At 44.8% G+C, this 14975-nt stretch overlaps 1 protein-coding gene across 5 annotated transcripts in view; it reads left to right on the forward strand.

The window, feature by feature from the left end:
• arhgap29a (Rho GTPase activating protein 29a) overlaps positions 1 to 14975 on the forward strand; it is a 55459-nt gene that overhangs the window by 12971 nt on the left and 27513 nt on the right. The window lies entirely within an intron of this gene.

Consider the following 14975-nt stretch of genomic DNA (forward strand, 5'->3'; position numbering starts at 1 on the left):
AATACTAAAACATTCACCGTTTATCTGTAAAATGTCCATGTAGATCAATTTGGGGATTATGATCTATTTATTAATGAAGTACTTTATTTATTTGTTCTTATTTTCTTTCAGACACATTTCTAAAAGTTTTCCAGGTAGAGTCTGTGTCACTTCCTGATGATGGGACACGATAAATGATTAAAACCCTGAAAATGAGGATTTTTTATTGATGAGACTCTCAGAAAAGTGTATTATAACATTAACACTGCAGTTTATCACCATAATAATAGAATCCCTCCGGCCCAGACGTGGTGAGAACGATGTAGTACATGCTTTAGTATCTAACTAAGTTTCTCTGCTCATTAAAGATGTTTTGCGTTATAATAATTATAATTAGAATAAATATATAATTCAAATTCTCTTGTATAGAATTATAGATTTTATTATATCGTGTGTATCTTTTCCATCTCAGATCTTTATTCCGGTTCTTCGTTCTGTTCTACCGTAACATTTATACTCGTTCTCTGTTCCCGCCTGTGGGACCTTGAGGAAAGTGTACATTTATCCACCGTGTCAATATTGACCCTCGCTGTGTGACAGTCAACACCGCAGGCTCTCGGCTAATCGCCGCGATAGAGGTGGGAAAAGCGCTCGTGTCCTCCTCACAGACGGCTTGTTTTTCTTCTCCTCCCTCTGTCCCATCCCCCCCTCCTCTATCGCTCGCATAGCCGGCATTCCTGTGGAACAAACGCTCACTTGTTGCTTCAGACCTCCACACCAGCAGCACCACCAGCAGGACTCGGTGAACATGTGAAACGTTCTTTTACACAGCAGACGGCACTCCGATGTGACGGATGTGTGCGGTGTAACGTGGGTTTTGGGGCATTTCCTTAGCAAATTTGCATCTGGATCGTAATGCAGGATCGACAGCACAGCATTCGTTTGTTTTGTATTTAAATCTGTCGCAAGGTCAAAAGAAGTCTGATCGTCAAGCCACTTGCCCGGAAATCTCACTGCGCGACTCTAGATAAGGATTTTTAAATAACTAAAAATCTAGATAAACGATTAAATGGCTGCATGTCGAGATTATAGTGAAATAAATTGCGCTGATTTGCACCAGCACGAGTTTTTCGCCTCATAAACAACTCCGAGCTTTTACGTTTCATCCCAAAAAGATTATAAAAGTGTCCGTTAATATAAATCTGATATTAAACCAACAATCAATTATCTCAAACCATCACAGCCATCTGATGCCCATCACTAAACATGAGACCATCCTCACAGCAGCGTGTTTATTCGGTCAGGTTTAAAGCAGGAGCCGGAGCTCAGGGTCGGCTGTGATAAAGAACCTGCGGAACCTGAGATTTGAACTCACGATGTCAATGTCCCATAGAACTGGTCACTGGTTGCTATAGCAACATACAATGAAGTTTTAAAACTAAGGGTAAGGAAATAATTCATGACCAGAATGTGTGATGTCACCACATTGAGCGCTTTAAAAATGATTATATAAAAAGATAATGATTTAAAAAATGCCTTTTTAACATTTATGGTTATATTAAACGTCATGGAACATCTGAGAGACAAGTTACTTAAACAGTCGTTCCTTCACTAGGCTCTCTTTAAAAAAGTAAACACAGTTTGTCGTGTTACTGAGAAAGCAACTTTCTTATCACAATGTCAGAAACTTTACAGGAAAAGTTACAGATCTACGTCTGTTCTCTACTCCTTCCGTACGTGACACATCAGCTCCTTACAGAAAAACCTCCCCATCGTATACGGCACATTATTACCGTGAGTTTGATAAAGGTTTTGACTTTAGATTAGCCGGTTGCAAAAGTAATAAAAATATTACAAACACGTATATTCGTTGTGCAGTGTTCAGATTGTAGCGTTATACTGTATCATCTAGCCCAGATTCACCCAGTAGTGGGACCTAATATCTGCCCTACTGCCCTGGTCCTACTTCAGCATCTCAGGGCCTTTTTACACCCGGTCACGTCATGTGTTGTCTCTGATCTGATTTGTTAAAACTGTTCCATTTACATCAGGCCACATACTGTAAATGCGTCTCGGCGAATCGGATAACGGTCCGATCTTTCTACTCCCGCCCAAAATGCTAATATATTTTACCTCATTTCCGGGGTAATTAAAATAGAACACGCTTTGGTGAATGCGGTTTTCAGAATGCAATCAAAAAGAAGACGTAAAAACTGGTTACGACGTTTATGCTACAAAAAACAGTGTTTATTGTTTGCTGCGTTTTGGCTGGCGGCAGCAGCGCGTTTGTTTCTGGCTCGATGCATGACTCCTGAGTCACCTGCGACTCGTGTCTCCTGCGACTCGTGAGTCATCTGCGACTCGTGAGTCACCTGCGAGTGACGTACTTCCGTTTGGGAGGAGTATAGCGCTGACGTATGTGGCTCGAACAACCACATTCATTTACACCTGTCCAGTTTTACCTGAAACGCGTCCCAGACCACCTCCTGAAGGGGTTTGTACCATCGGGTTTATATCCGTCTCCAAAACGTTTCGGAGGGCATTTAGACCTGGTCTTTTTACCGTCGGGTAGATATCAGATCACAGAAAACGCAGGAAGTGACCAGGTGTAAAAAGCCCCTGACAGACGGTTTTTACTGTAAGCAGACAACCACGGCTTGAATTCAAATAATAGAAGCTGTGGAAAGCTTCCAATCACATCTTTAGGGAAGAAAGTGGAAGGCTCCATTAGCGAGAAGGATTAGTCTCCTCCCTTGCTCCTAGGTCAGCCCTGCTATGTGCTCCAGGCCATCTTGCCCCCAGGGCACAAATCTGATTGGCTAAATGAGATTTCCAGCCTCCCATTGTGAGGATATTTTGGGGGTCTGTGTGGTCTTGTGACTTGTGGTATTTAAACGAGTTGAGGCCACATGGGGAGCGATCTGCTGGAGACTTTCACATCCACTGCTGACCATAACAGCTTTATCAAACCCTTTCATCGAGTGTCTGTTTTATGAGACAGAGGTGTGTAAAATCTATCCAGAATGGAAATGGCGGAAAAGTTGATTTAGCGATAGATCAGGTGTACAAAAGTGTCAGCAAATGTGTCCAGAGGTTAAGGTGTTGGGCTACTGATCAGAAGGTCATGGGTTCGAATCCCAGGTCCACCAAGCTGCCACTGCTGGGCCCCTGAGCAAGGCTTTTAACCCTCAGTTGCTCAGTTGTAAGTCACTCTGGATAAGTGTGTCTGCTAAATGCCGTAAATGTAAATATCCAGAGATCCGAAGCTCTTGTGTTTGCCAATGAGGGTAAAGGTCCTTGCTCGAGAGCCCAGCAATGACAGTCAGGGATATGAACTCACAACCTTCTTCAGAAGCCCAACCACTTAAAGAGACACAGCCTTGAAGACAGTACCTAGGTGACACATGCAATGAGGCTTTCACCTGTATGTATGTTCTCCACGACAAGGTCCTTCAGACACTCGTGTCCCAGAACATCAGAGGAAGGTGATTTCCAAATGTGTGTTTTTTTTTTTTTTTGTAGTTGTCAGAACAGAGCCAAAGCACAGAGCTGTAGAACTGCAGACATGCCACGGGTTCTGGAGATCCGGACGAACAAGAAGAAAAATAAACATCGCTATGGATCGTATCATTTATTTAGCTCTTTCTGCATGTTCTTCAAGCTACATGTTCTTTTATCTTTTCCAGTCCCCTAATTTTTAAGCGATGAACGAATCTATGGTTCAGTTTTTCATTTTAAGTGTCTTTTTTTTTTAAGGGTCAGTTTTGAATTTAGGACCCAAAATGTTTGGCGTAAATCTTTTAAATGGACAGAAACATCGATCACGATCTTAACGTTTGGCTTTGGCTGTTTAGTAATATATAAGATATCCCTTTATACTTATCAGCAGTCATTTGCAAATTATGTTCACACACACACACACACACACACACACACACACACACACACACACACACACACACACACTGAGTCACTGCTACTGATGACTTCATTCATTAGGCTGGAGATAAATAGCTACAGTCACTGAGTGTTTCACAGAATCAATGGAGACCTTCATTTTATAGTAATATTTAACAGACAGGGTGCTGGTGGATTCTGTCCAAGCCTTGTGCAACCAGCAGGTAAAAGCGATAACATCGGTACGTCCTTGTGGACAAGTTCTTGGAAGGAGGCCAGCTAATGTTTTGGGAATGATTCTTTTCTGGCTTCCCGTGTGATTGTGTATAGATACAGTAAGCTCAGTGTTGCCTTTATCAAATGCAGGCTAAACATTTACGAAGCCTGAAAGCTGATAAAAGGACGAGAAAAAGAATTTTACAGATTTGAATTACATTTTCTACACACGTTAGGCCGCAAGATTCGAAACGTGTGTGTGGTAGTGTGGTTCTCTTTCATTAAGGGCTAAGTTATCATTCCAAGGGATTCTTCATTTTTATAAAAAACAGAACTTTGTGGGCACAGTGGCTTAGCGGTTAGCACGTTCGCCTCACACCTCCAGGGTTGGGGGTTCGATTCCCACCTCCGCCTTGTGTGTGTGGAGTTTGCATGTTCTCCCCGTGCCTCGGGGGTTTCCTCCGGGTACTCCGGTTTCCTCCCCCGGTCCAAAGACATGCATGGTAGGTTGATTGGCATCTCTGGAAAATTGTCCGTAGTGTGTGAGTGTGTGTGTGAATGAGAGTGTGTGTGTGCCCTGTGATGGGTTGGCACCCGATGACACCCGAGATAGGCACAGGCTCCCCGTGACCCAAGAAGTTCGGATAAGTGGTAGAAAATGAATGAATGAATGAATGAAATGTGTAGGAGTTCCATGGAAAGTTAGAGCAGAAAGACTTTAATGTTGTACTTGAATCAATCGTCCGTGAGACTCGAACCCATAAGACGCAGCATGTAGTCAATCACAGCATCTCTCATGAGTATGACTGAGTAATCATATGATATGGTGTTGAGTCATCAGGATCAATTCTGTCACTCTATGACATGATTTTTGGGATGTTGCGATCTCTCACTCCGAGTGACTATGACAAAGAACTAGAGTTTAGTTCGATACAGGACGTGTTCCATACCGAGAGCATCTAAACGTGTTACTAGTATAGCTACGTACATTCCTATTAACCAGCTAACTCTGCCTAGCGTCGGCTTAAACATTACCTACACAGTTTGCAAGCTAAACTTGCTATTTGTATAAGAAAATAAATATTTCACTCGTACGACTGCTCTGAATAGGACAATGCTTTATTGAGAATCCCAGACACTACAACTTTGACTTAATTGATATAAAAAAAAAAACTAAATTTGATCGACATTTTTACGATTCATCTTTAAGTCTCAAAACCCGGAATTCCGATTTGTCCTTTTTTTTTTTTTTAATCTTTCCTTCAGTTCAAAACAAAGAAAAAATATCAACAAAAGTACATTTTTTACAAAAACATGTAACGTGAGACGATACGTGACATATATCTATTATCTCGCGCGTCTTTTCGTCCGCTATCACGTGTCCCTGTTTCAGACGATCGGTTTGGGAAAATGATGATGCAAACATGTAGAAAAATGTGTTTATTTATTTCTTTCTGTCTGTCTCACTCACTCCATCTCAGTTTTTCTCACTGACTGAGTCTCTCTCTGCTTTGTGGGAAAATAGCTGTTGCACGAGCGCCCCTCGAGAGAACCTCCATGCTGTTTCGCTGATTTGTGCCTCGAATCGTCCCTTGTGAATTGCTGTCCTAAAATTAGCCTCTGGCTGACTTTTTTTTCACTGGTTTACGAGCTTCAGAATGCCACCGTACCTCAGCCTTGTTTGGCGTTTAGATCCTATCACGTGTCCTCCTTAGATTGAGCAAACGTACTGTAAGGCATTTCAGCTAATTCTTTAATGAAGAGAAATAGAGCTGCGTTTGTGCGAGCACGCCCTAAATTAAAGCCACCGTAAATTAGACGAGCAGAGATTCGGGTTGCTTTAGATCTCACGCTCTCTTTGAAGATCTGGTTGCATACTCCGGCTCGCCTGCTGTAAACATTCTCAGGGTGCTTTTACAGATCCCTTATGAAGCATGTGGTTAGCTTTAATGAGTTACAAGACTAGGGGGTTGGGGATGGAAGGGGGAGGGATGTTTAAAACATAAGTGGAATTGTCTTGTCCCCTACCCCCTCCTCGGCACGTTCGGCCGGTCAGTTGTACAGAGCATGCGGGGAGATTAGGGTTCGGTGGGAGATTTCAGTATTGTGCATATGGCTGGGGTATTTAAAATGGCACCATGGTGTGAGAGAGAGAAAGAGAGAGAGAGAGAGAGAGAGAGAGAGAGAGAGAGAGAGAGAGAGAGGGAAAAAGAAAAGTTTCTATGTCTGGAGAACTATATAAGAAACAAGATGGAAGGAATAAGCAACACAAGGAAAGCCGTTAAGATCTAAAGACTCCGGTGATGGAAGGAAACGTGGGTGTGCATGCTGAAACAAGCTGCAGGGGTCTTATGAGGTTAAATGTGAGAATGCACAAATATCTTACAGGTGTCCAAGTGCCGGGGTTCGATTCCCGCCTCCACCTTGTGTGTGTGGAGTTTGCATGTTCTCCCCGTGCCTCGGGGGTTTCCTCCGGGTACTCCGGTTTCCTTCCCCGGTCCAAAGACATGCATGATAGGTTGATTGGCATCTCTGGAAAATTGTCCGTAGTCTGTGAGTGTGCGAGTGAGTCAATGAGAGTGTGTGTGTGCCCTGTGATGGTTTGGCACTCCGTCCAGGGTGTATCCTGCCTCGATGCCCGATGACGCCTGAGATAGGCACAGGCTCCCCGTGACCCGAGACGTTCGGATAAGCGGTAGGAAATGAGTGAGTGAGTGAGGTGTTACAATCATTGCTATGCTGCTCCACGCTCTCTCAGATCCTCCAGCACTGCTCGACAGGTCTCACCGTCTCTCAGGGGTCGAGGAAGACCTCCAGCAAGGATGTTCTCTGTTTAGGTGTCTAATTCCTGTCCCCTAGGAAGTTAGGCTGAAGAGTCACTGGCTGTTTTTAAATAGTGTCCCAACAGTTTCTTAGTCTGTGACTTAGTGAGCTATGATGTCTTTGAGCATCCACATGTAAATCACGATTGTCTACGAGCACGCACATATACGTCCAAGGTGTCTACAAGCATGCTTATGTAAAATATGAGCTGTCTATGAACATGCAAACAAGGTGTTTATGAACTTACACATGTCTATGAGCATGCATGTGTAATATACATGTCAGTTTGTGTACACGTATATACGTTACAGGCGTCTGCCAGCATGCACGTGTGATTATCGAGCCTATGAGTATACATTTATGTATGTACACGTGTAAATCGTGCGTGTCTATGTGTGTACATGTGTAACGTGTGGGTGGTCACATCGATCAGCTTTGCTAACTTGCTGAGTTTAATGACCATCGGCACTTAAGGAGAAGATTTGTAGGTTCCTTCCTACTATGAATCTGAAGGAGAAACTCTCTCGCTCTTTCTTTCTCTAACCCACTCTGTAGATTTACGGTTATGGCTTCTGTTTTGGGGCCGAGGGGAAATCTGTTACGGGAAAGGGTGCCATGACGAGTCGTGTACATTTTCGTGTCCTTCTTGGTCTTTTGTGAAATGGTGTAAGTTTGGGCTGAAAGAACTCTGTATCAAATGTCAAATACGTTCACAAAGTCTTAGATTTTTTTTTATCTTTAGCTGAAAATTTCTTAGGGGGGTCACGGTGGCTTAGTGGTTCACACGGTCGCCTCACAACTCCAGGGTTGGGGGTTCGATTCCCGCCTCCGCCTTGTGTGTGTGGAGTTTGCATGTTCTCCCCGTGCCTCGGGGGTTTCCTCCGGGTACTCCGGTTTCCTCCCTTGGTTCAAAGACATGCATGGTAGGTTGATTGGCATCTCTGGAAAATTGTCCGTAGTGTGTGTGTGTGTGTGTGGGTGAATGAGAGTGTGTGTGTGCCCTGCGATGGGTTGGCACTCCGTCCAGGGTGTATCCTGCCTCGATGCCCGATGACACCCGAGATAGGCACAGGCTCCCCGTGACCCGAGGTAGTTCGGATAAGCGGTAGGAAATGAATGTCCTGAGAATCCTCAGCATTTAAGTCATTGCTCATCTCATCTCAGCTATTTTGTTTTAACAACAATTCGCAATGCTTATTGCTTAGTATCACCTTAGTACACAGGAATTAATTCTCCACCTCCCTTAAGCCTATTGCGTTTCTAACAGCTCGAGCGATCGAGCAAGCTTTCGGTTTTACATCCAGATCGGCCAATGACGCATCTGCAAGAGGTTTGTGGAGGAGGTAAACTTTTGCTAACCTGCGGTGCTTTCCAGAATTATACCCTTCTGTTTAACAAAGGAATCTAAATAGCTCTTTAAACAATAGAAACAAAGCATCTTAAGGTCGCAGGAACGCAGTCCCTTCTGAAAGAGCCTTGACAGGTTGAACAAAATGACAGGTATGATCGTCGGATTAACCTTTTTTTACTTCAAAACACAATCACAATCTGAGCAACACAGCTTTAACCGGAACTAGCGAATAGGACGGCGATTTTTATCCGGCAGAGCGGATTAAGAATGAAAAATTCTTCAGTGCAAACTTCTAGCACTGGATTAAGGTCGAATTTATCCTGCCCCAAATGGGATCCCAGGACTTAGCTAATCTTGACAAATCCCCTCGAGAGGGACTACAGACCCCCGATCTGTCCGCTCCGGCCTGCCGGTACGGGAAAGCTTTATCGTTTTCATTAGCTTCAGGTTAATGGGATCTTTCTTTTATTAATAATTCCCTTGTGCAAGTGGAAGCAGGTGCAGTGGTTGCAGATTAACAGGCTGTTTTGACTTAAGAGGTCTGAAGCCTGGGAAACCGATAAACCCGAGCTGGCAACGAGTGCAAAGAGTCAACGGCCTCGTTTGAGCGGGATCACGACGCTGTACCATCGGCCGAGCTAATGGAGAAAAGCAGCCACTTTTGCCAGAGCTGTGTCCCTCTTACACTATTGCGTCACAGATATAAAATTTTTACGACAAGCAGATCGAATATAAAGACTCCCTGGGGCAGCAGATTGTCTGATACACCCCACTATTTTTATGTACACGGGGCAGTAAAGGAAAAGGGGTAAGGAAGGGTATGTGTTTGCAGCAAAGAAATGTTTTCTTCAATCCATGTGTATGTACACTGTTATCTTTTTTTTCAAGGATGGAGCTAAAGGTATTCTTTAATAGTTTTATTCCGTATAGTCTTACAATATGAGAGCCATGTGGTAGATGTGGTAGAGGCCTAGTGGATGGTTGTGAGTTTGAATCCCATGTCCACTGCTGGGCCACTGAGCTAGTCTTATTCCTCAATTACTTGGTTTTATGGAATGAAATAAAATATACGTATCTCAGGATAAGGCTGTCTGTCAAATTCTATAACTAGAGACAATAGATTATAGTATAATAAAACACTAAGTCTGGTCTTATATACTTATATTGTTCCTGGTGTCTGGAGCCTGAGAGCTTTCGATTTGGTACGTGTACAAATTCTGAAGTGAAAGTGACGTGACATACGGCTAAGTACGGTGACCCATACTCAGAATTTGTTCCCTGCATTTAACCCATTCAAAGTGCACACACAGCAATGAACACACACACACACAGCAGTGAACACACACACACTCTAACTCTCTAACACACACACACTCAGACTCTCTAACCATTAGGCCACGACTTGTGGACAGTCGTGGCTAAAACTGTAAGGTTCTATGCTAGTAAGGTTCTCTGTTGGCCAATGTTGTACTGTTGAACAAGTGCTCAGATTTATATTTTGTTTGGATGATAAGATGCTTTGGATAAAAAAACTGGGGAAGTCGTTAGAGAGTTTGACTCCTACCCCTAAGGTTGTGGGTTCGAGTCTCGGGCCGGCAATACCACGACTGAGGTGCCCTTGAGCAAGGTACCGAATCCCCCAACTGCTCCCCAGGCGCCACAGCATAAATGGCTGCCCACTGCTCCGGGTGTGTGTTCATGGTGTGTGTGTGTTCACTGCTGTGTGTGTGTTCACTGCTGTGTGTGTGTGTGTTCACTGCTGTGTGTGTGTGTGTGTGTGTGTGTGTGTGTGTGTTCACTGCTGTGTGTGTGCACTTTGGATGGGTTAAATGCAGAGAACGGATTCCGAGTACGGGTCACCGTACTTAGCCGTACGTCACGTCACTAAACTCCTGCTAAACTTTGAAGATTTCCCGCCTCCTGATTTCATCGTTACTTCATAAATACGTCGCTCGTCTCCTGTCCATAACGGTTTCTTCAGATTTCTTTTTTATGATTTCAGTAGAAGAAGAACGTGGATCTCACTCATCGTTATGTAAATACGCTTGTGTACACTTGTGCTGTAAAATGCGAGCGATCTGCTGGGCTCAGAATACAGGGTCAGCGATAATCTGACCCACCAGTTCCGGGTCTCGAGGGGGGGCCAAATGTTGCTTTTTTTAGATGTCCTGAGGTTTGGACTTTCGATCCTCCCTTGACAAGCACGGACCTTTAACCTTAACCATCAAGCCACTGTTTCAGCTTGTTTTATTGCTGACCTATTCGTCCCGTACACTTCGAATTTCCTCTTTTTTTCATCTCTTTTCAAATGCCTCTATTGTTGCTGGGTTTCTTTTATCATATCAAACTCTACTGGATTATATCTGGAGTTTTTAGTCATCGGTGGCGCTCGGTGGGAGATTCTTAGTTGTCTTCAGTCAAGCAGATCTGGAATGCGAGGGCATGGTGCAGCTTACGAGCCAGTGATCAGGAAAAAGAGGCCTCTCTCTCTCTCTCTCTCTCTCTCTCTCTCTCTCTCTCTCTCTCTCTCTCTCTCTGTCTCTCTCCCCTTTTCTGCTTTATCTCTTGCTGCCCTACAGACTTTCTCTCACTATCTGTCTCACTCTCGAGGGCTTGTGTTTTCGGTTCTTTTACTCGGGGCCTCCTGTTCATTTTTGTGAGAAAAAAGCACATTCCCGACTCCATGCTAAGCGTCTAATTTACATGCAAAAGAGTACATACCCGAGCATAGACACGTTCTTGGCCAACAGAGTGGATTTCTGAATATTTTCATGGGAATGCTGAATGCGACGCCTAAAACTCTTAGAAACCAAAAAGAGCCCCTGATTGAGAAACCGCTGTTATTTTGTTCTCAGATCCGTCTCTTCAGACGTTCCTTTTTTTCCGAGACAGACGGAATCAGGATTCAGAACGTGGTGTAATCGGCCTAATGAGAGCTCTCGGAGCGCACGGGTTACGGCTGCCGTATGACTCGCCGTACGTTCGCTTCTTCCCGTTCGAAATCGACATCGACCCGCCGGCGTGACGAAGAGCAGAGCAGAGATACGGCAGTGATGGATTTCCACCATCGCTCTACATTACGTAACAGGATGTGAAGGTCGTAGTCGCGTCAGTCAGAGATTGTTGAGGTTGTGCGGTTTCGGTATTCACACCGAAGGCAGGTGTTTAATATTAGACAATAGTAGACCAGCTCACACTTTATCACTGTCAGGGTGAATACCCCCCCCCCCCCACACACACACACACACACCCCATTACCCCTGTCATCCACATGCCTTTTTACCCCACATGACATGACTGAGTAGAGATGCTTACACACTACTAAATCACACTAAACCCAGACCCCTGGACATGTGTCAGCTTCTCTCAGGCAGAAGATAATTCTATAGAGCGTCTGCATTTCTTTGTTTTAAACAGGATAAAATCCAACCACAATGTTTGTCAGGTTTTGGTGTGGGTGGTGTTGATGGTGGAGACCCTGCTGCATGATGTAGGATGATGTGGTGGTGGTGGTGGTGGTGGTGGTGGAGATCCTGCTGCATGATGTAGGATGATGTGGTGGTGGTGGTGGTGGTGGTAGAGAACCTGCTGCATGATGTAGGATGATGTGGTGGTGGTGGTGGTGGTGGTAGAGAACCTGCTGCATGATGTAGGATGATGTGGTGGTGGTGGTGGTGGTGGTAGAGAACCTGCTGCATGATGTAGGATGATGTGGTGGTGATGATGGTGGAGACCCTGCTGCATGATGTAGGATCCAGACTAAGGTGTACATTAAACAGCGTATCACCCCAGACTAAGGTGTACATTAAACAGCGTATCACCCCAGACTAAGGTGTACATTAAACAGCGTATCACCCCAGACTAAGGTGTACCATAAACAGCGTATCACCCCAGACTAAGGTGAACATTAAACAGCGTATCACCCCAGACTAAGGTGAACATTAAACAGCGTATCACCCCAGACTAAGGTGAACATTAAACAGCGTATCACCCCAGACTAAGGTGAACATTAAACAGCGTATCACCCCAGACTAAGGTGAACATTAAACAGCGTATCACCCCAGACTAAGGTGTACATTAAACAGCGTATCACCCCAGACTAAGGTGTACATTAAACAGCGTATCACCCCAGACTAAGGTGTACATTAAACAGCGTATCACCCCAGACTAAGGTGTACATTAAACAGCGTATCACCCCAGACTAAGGTGTACATTAAACAGCGTATCACCCCAGACTAAGGTGTACATTAAACAGCGTATCACCCCAGACTAAGGTGTACATTAAACAGCGTATCACCCCAGACTAAGGTGTACATTAAACAGCGTATCACCCCAGACTAAGGTGAACATTAAACAGCGTATCACCCCAGACTAAGGTGTACATTAAACAGCGTATCACCCCAGACTAAGGTGTACATTAAACAGCGTATCACCCCAGACTAAGGTGTACATTAAACAGCGTATCACCCCAGACTAAGGTGTACATTAAACAGCGTATCACCCCAGACTAAGGTGAACATTAAACAGCGTATCACCCCAGACTAAGGTGTACATTAAACAGCTGCTCCTCAGATTTATTACACCGTTAACGTGTGATGCCTTGAGGCCCCAGGGTATGTTTGCAAATGACCTGCAGGGACAAAGCAAGACACCACCAGTAAGACATTTACTTTTTTTCTAAAGCTCCTCCCTGCTCACCAATCAGGGGCAGGGGACCCTGAGACATGTCCCCTAACCTCCGTGAGCGATGCTCGGCCCCCCAGGCCTTACAGGAAGGGTCTCTGCTATTGTTCAGTGCCAAACCCATGAGTCATGGCTCTTCTCTCATGGGCTGCAGCTAAGTCGTGCTAATTAGGTGTGTTCAGGACCGAGGTTACCTTTTTAACACCCGCCCCTCCCCCGACGCTGTGCATGCAGGTTATGCAGGAAAGGAAGCTGTTAGCTTTGTGGATGCATGACTGTCATTCAGAGAGCTATGTCTTCAGGACATGGTCTTTAATTGACCCTGACTGATTAAAGGCTGTACCCTGGGGCATGCTGGGTGTGTAGGGTGACCCCCTGCAGACCCTTATTTACTCCAGCTTTACGACTCCGTGTGAATGTGAATCTCTTTCACTAAATGGAAATGCAGTTTGGAAAATGAAAGAGTTTGCTAAATGTTTCTCCTCCTTACTATAATAAAGATAGATATTTTATAGCGAGGTGTTGATTAGTTTTCTGTAACAGCAGTTCTGTCTGTGGTGTAGCTGCAAGTCACAGGTTTATATTCATGCACCGGTTCTGTGATAGCGACAGTGTCTATAACAGTAAGCAGTGATGTGTGAGGAGAAACGTGTTGATGTCACATGGAGACTCCAGTGCCAGTGCTTTGTAGCAGTCAGAATAAGAGCTGTTTGTTTGTTTGTTTGTTTGTTTGTTTGTTTGTTTGTTTGTTTATGGATCTTTTTAGAACTGGAAATGTTTAAATATATTTGAGATTTTTTTTATACTTGCCATGAAAGTGAAAGAGAATAAAAATAGTTATTTTCATTCATCAAAATGTAGAAATAAATTAAAATAAAATTTTGTTCCTTTGTACTAGATACTCCTCATGTGTGGAGTGAATGACTGCAGTGTGTGAGTGAGTGAGCGTGTGTGTGGGTGAGTGAGGGAGTGAGTGAGTGAGTGTGTGTGGGTGAGTGAGTGTGTGTGGGTGTGGGTTTGTAAGTGAGTGTGTGGGTGAGTGAGTGTATGTGTGTGTGGGTGAGTGAGTGTATGTGTGGGGGGGTTTGTAAGTGAGTGTGTGGGTGAGTGAGTGTATGTGTGGGGGGGTTTGTAAGTGAGTGTGTGGGTGTGTGAATGTATGTGTGGGGGGGGTTGTGAGTGAGTGAGTGAGTGAGTGAGTGAGTGAGTGAGTGAGTGAGTGAGTGAGTGAGTGAGTGAGTGAGTGAGTGAGTGTGGGTTTGTGAGTGAGTGTGTGGGTGTGTGAGTGAGTGAGTGTGTGGGTGAGTGAGTGAGTGTGTGTGGGTGAGTGAGTGAGTGAGTGAGTGAGTGAGTGAGTGTGTGGGTGAGTGAGTGAGTGTGTGGGTGAGTGAGTGAGTGTGTGTGGGTGAGTGAGTGAGTGAGTGTGTGGGTGAGTGAGTGAGTGTGTGGGTGAGTGAGTGAGTGAGTGAGTGAGTGAGTGAGTGAGTGTGTGAGTGAGTGAGTGAGTGAGTGAGTGAGTGAGTGAGTGAGTGAGTGAGTGAGGGAGTGAGTGTGTGGGTGTGTGAGTGAGTGAGTGTGTGGGTGAGTGAGTGAGTGTGTGGGTGAGTGAGTGAGTGAGTGAGTGAGTGAGTGGGTGGGTGGGTGAGTGGGTGGGTGAGTGGGTGGGTGAGTGGGTGAGTGAGTGGGTGGGTGAGTGAGTGTGTGTGTGAGTGAGTGTGTGAGTGAGTGAATGAGTGAGTGAGTGTGTGAGTGAGTGTGTGAGTGAGTGTGTGTGTGAGTGAGTGTGTGAGTGAGTGAGTGTGTGAGTGAGTGAGTGAGTGAGTGAGTGTGTTAGTAAGTGTACAGTCTCAGGTTCAGTGTACTGGCAATGAATGTGTGAGGTTTTGTAAATAAAGGAAGTGAGCAGCTGTGAAATAATAACCTGACAAGTGCTATCAAGTCTGCTTCGTGTGTGTGTGTGTGTGTGTGTGTGTGTGTGTGTGTGTGTGTGTGTGTGTGTGTGTTGACATTGTTTCAGCTCAGTAAC

This window comes from Tachysurus fulvidraco, chromosome 3, assembly GCF_022655615.1.
Source record: "Tachysurus fulvidraco isolate hzauxx_2018 chromosome 3, HZAU_PFXX_2.0, whole genome shotgun sequence".
Classification (NCBI taxonomy): domain Eukaryota; kingdom Metazoa; phylum Chordata; class Actinopteri; order Siluriformes; family Bagridae; genus Tachysurus; species Tachysurus fulvidraco.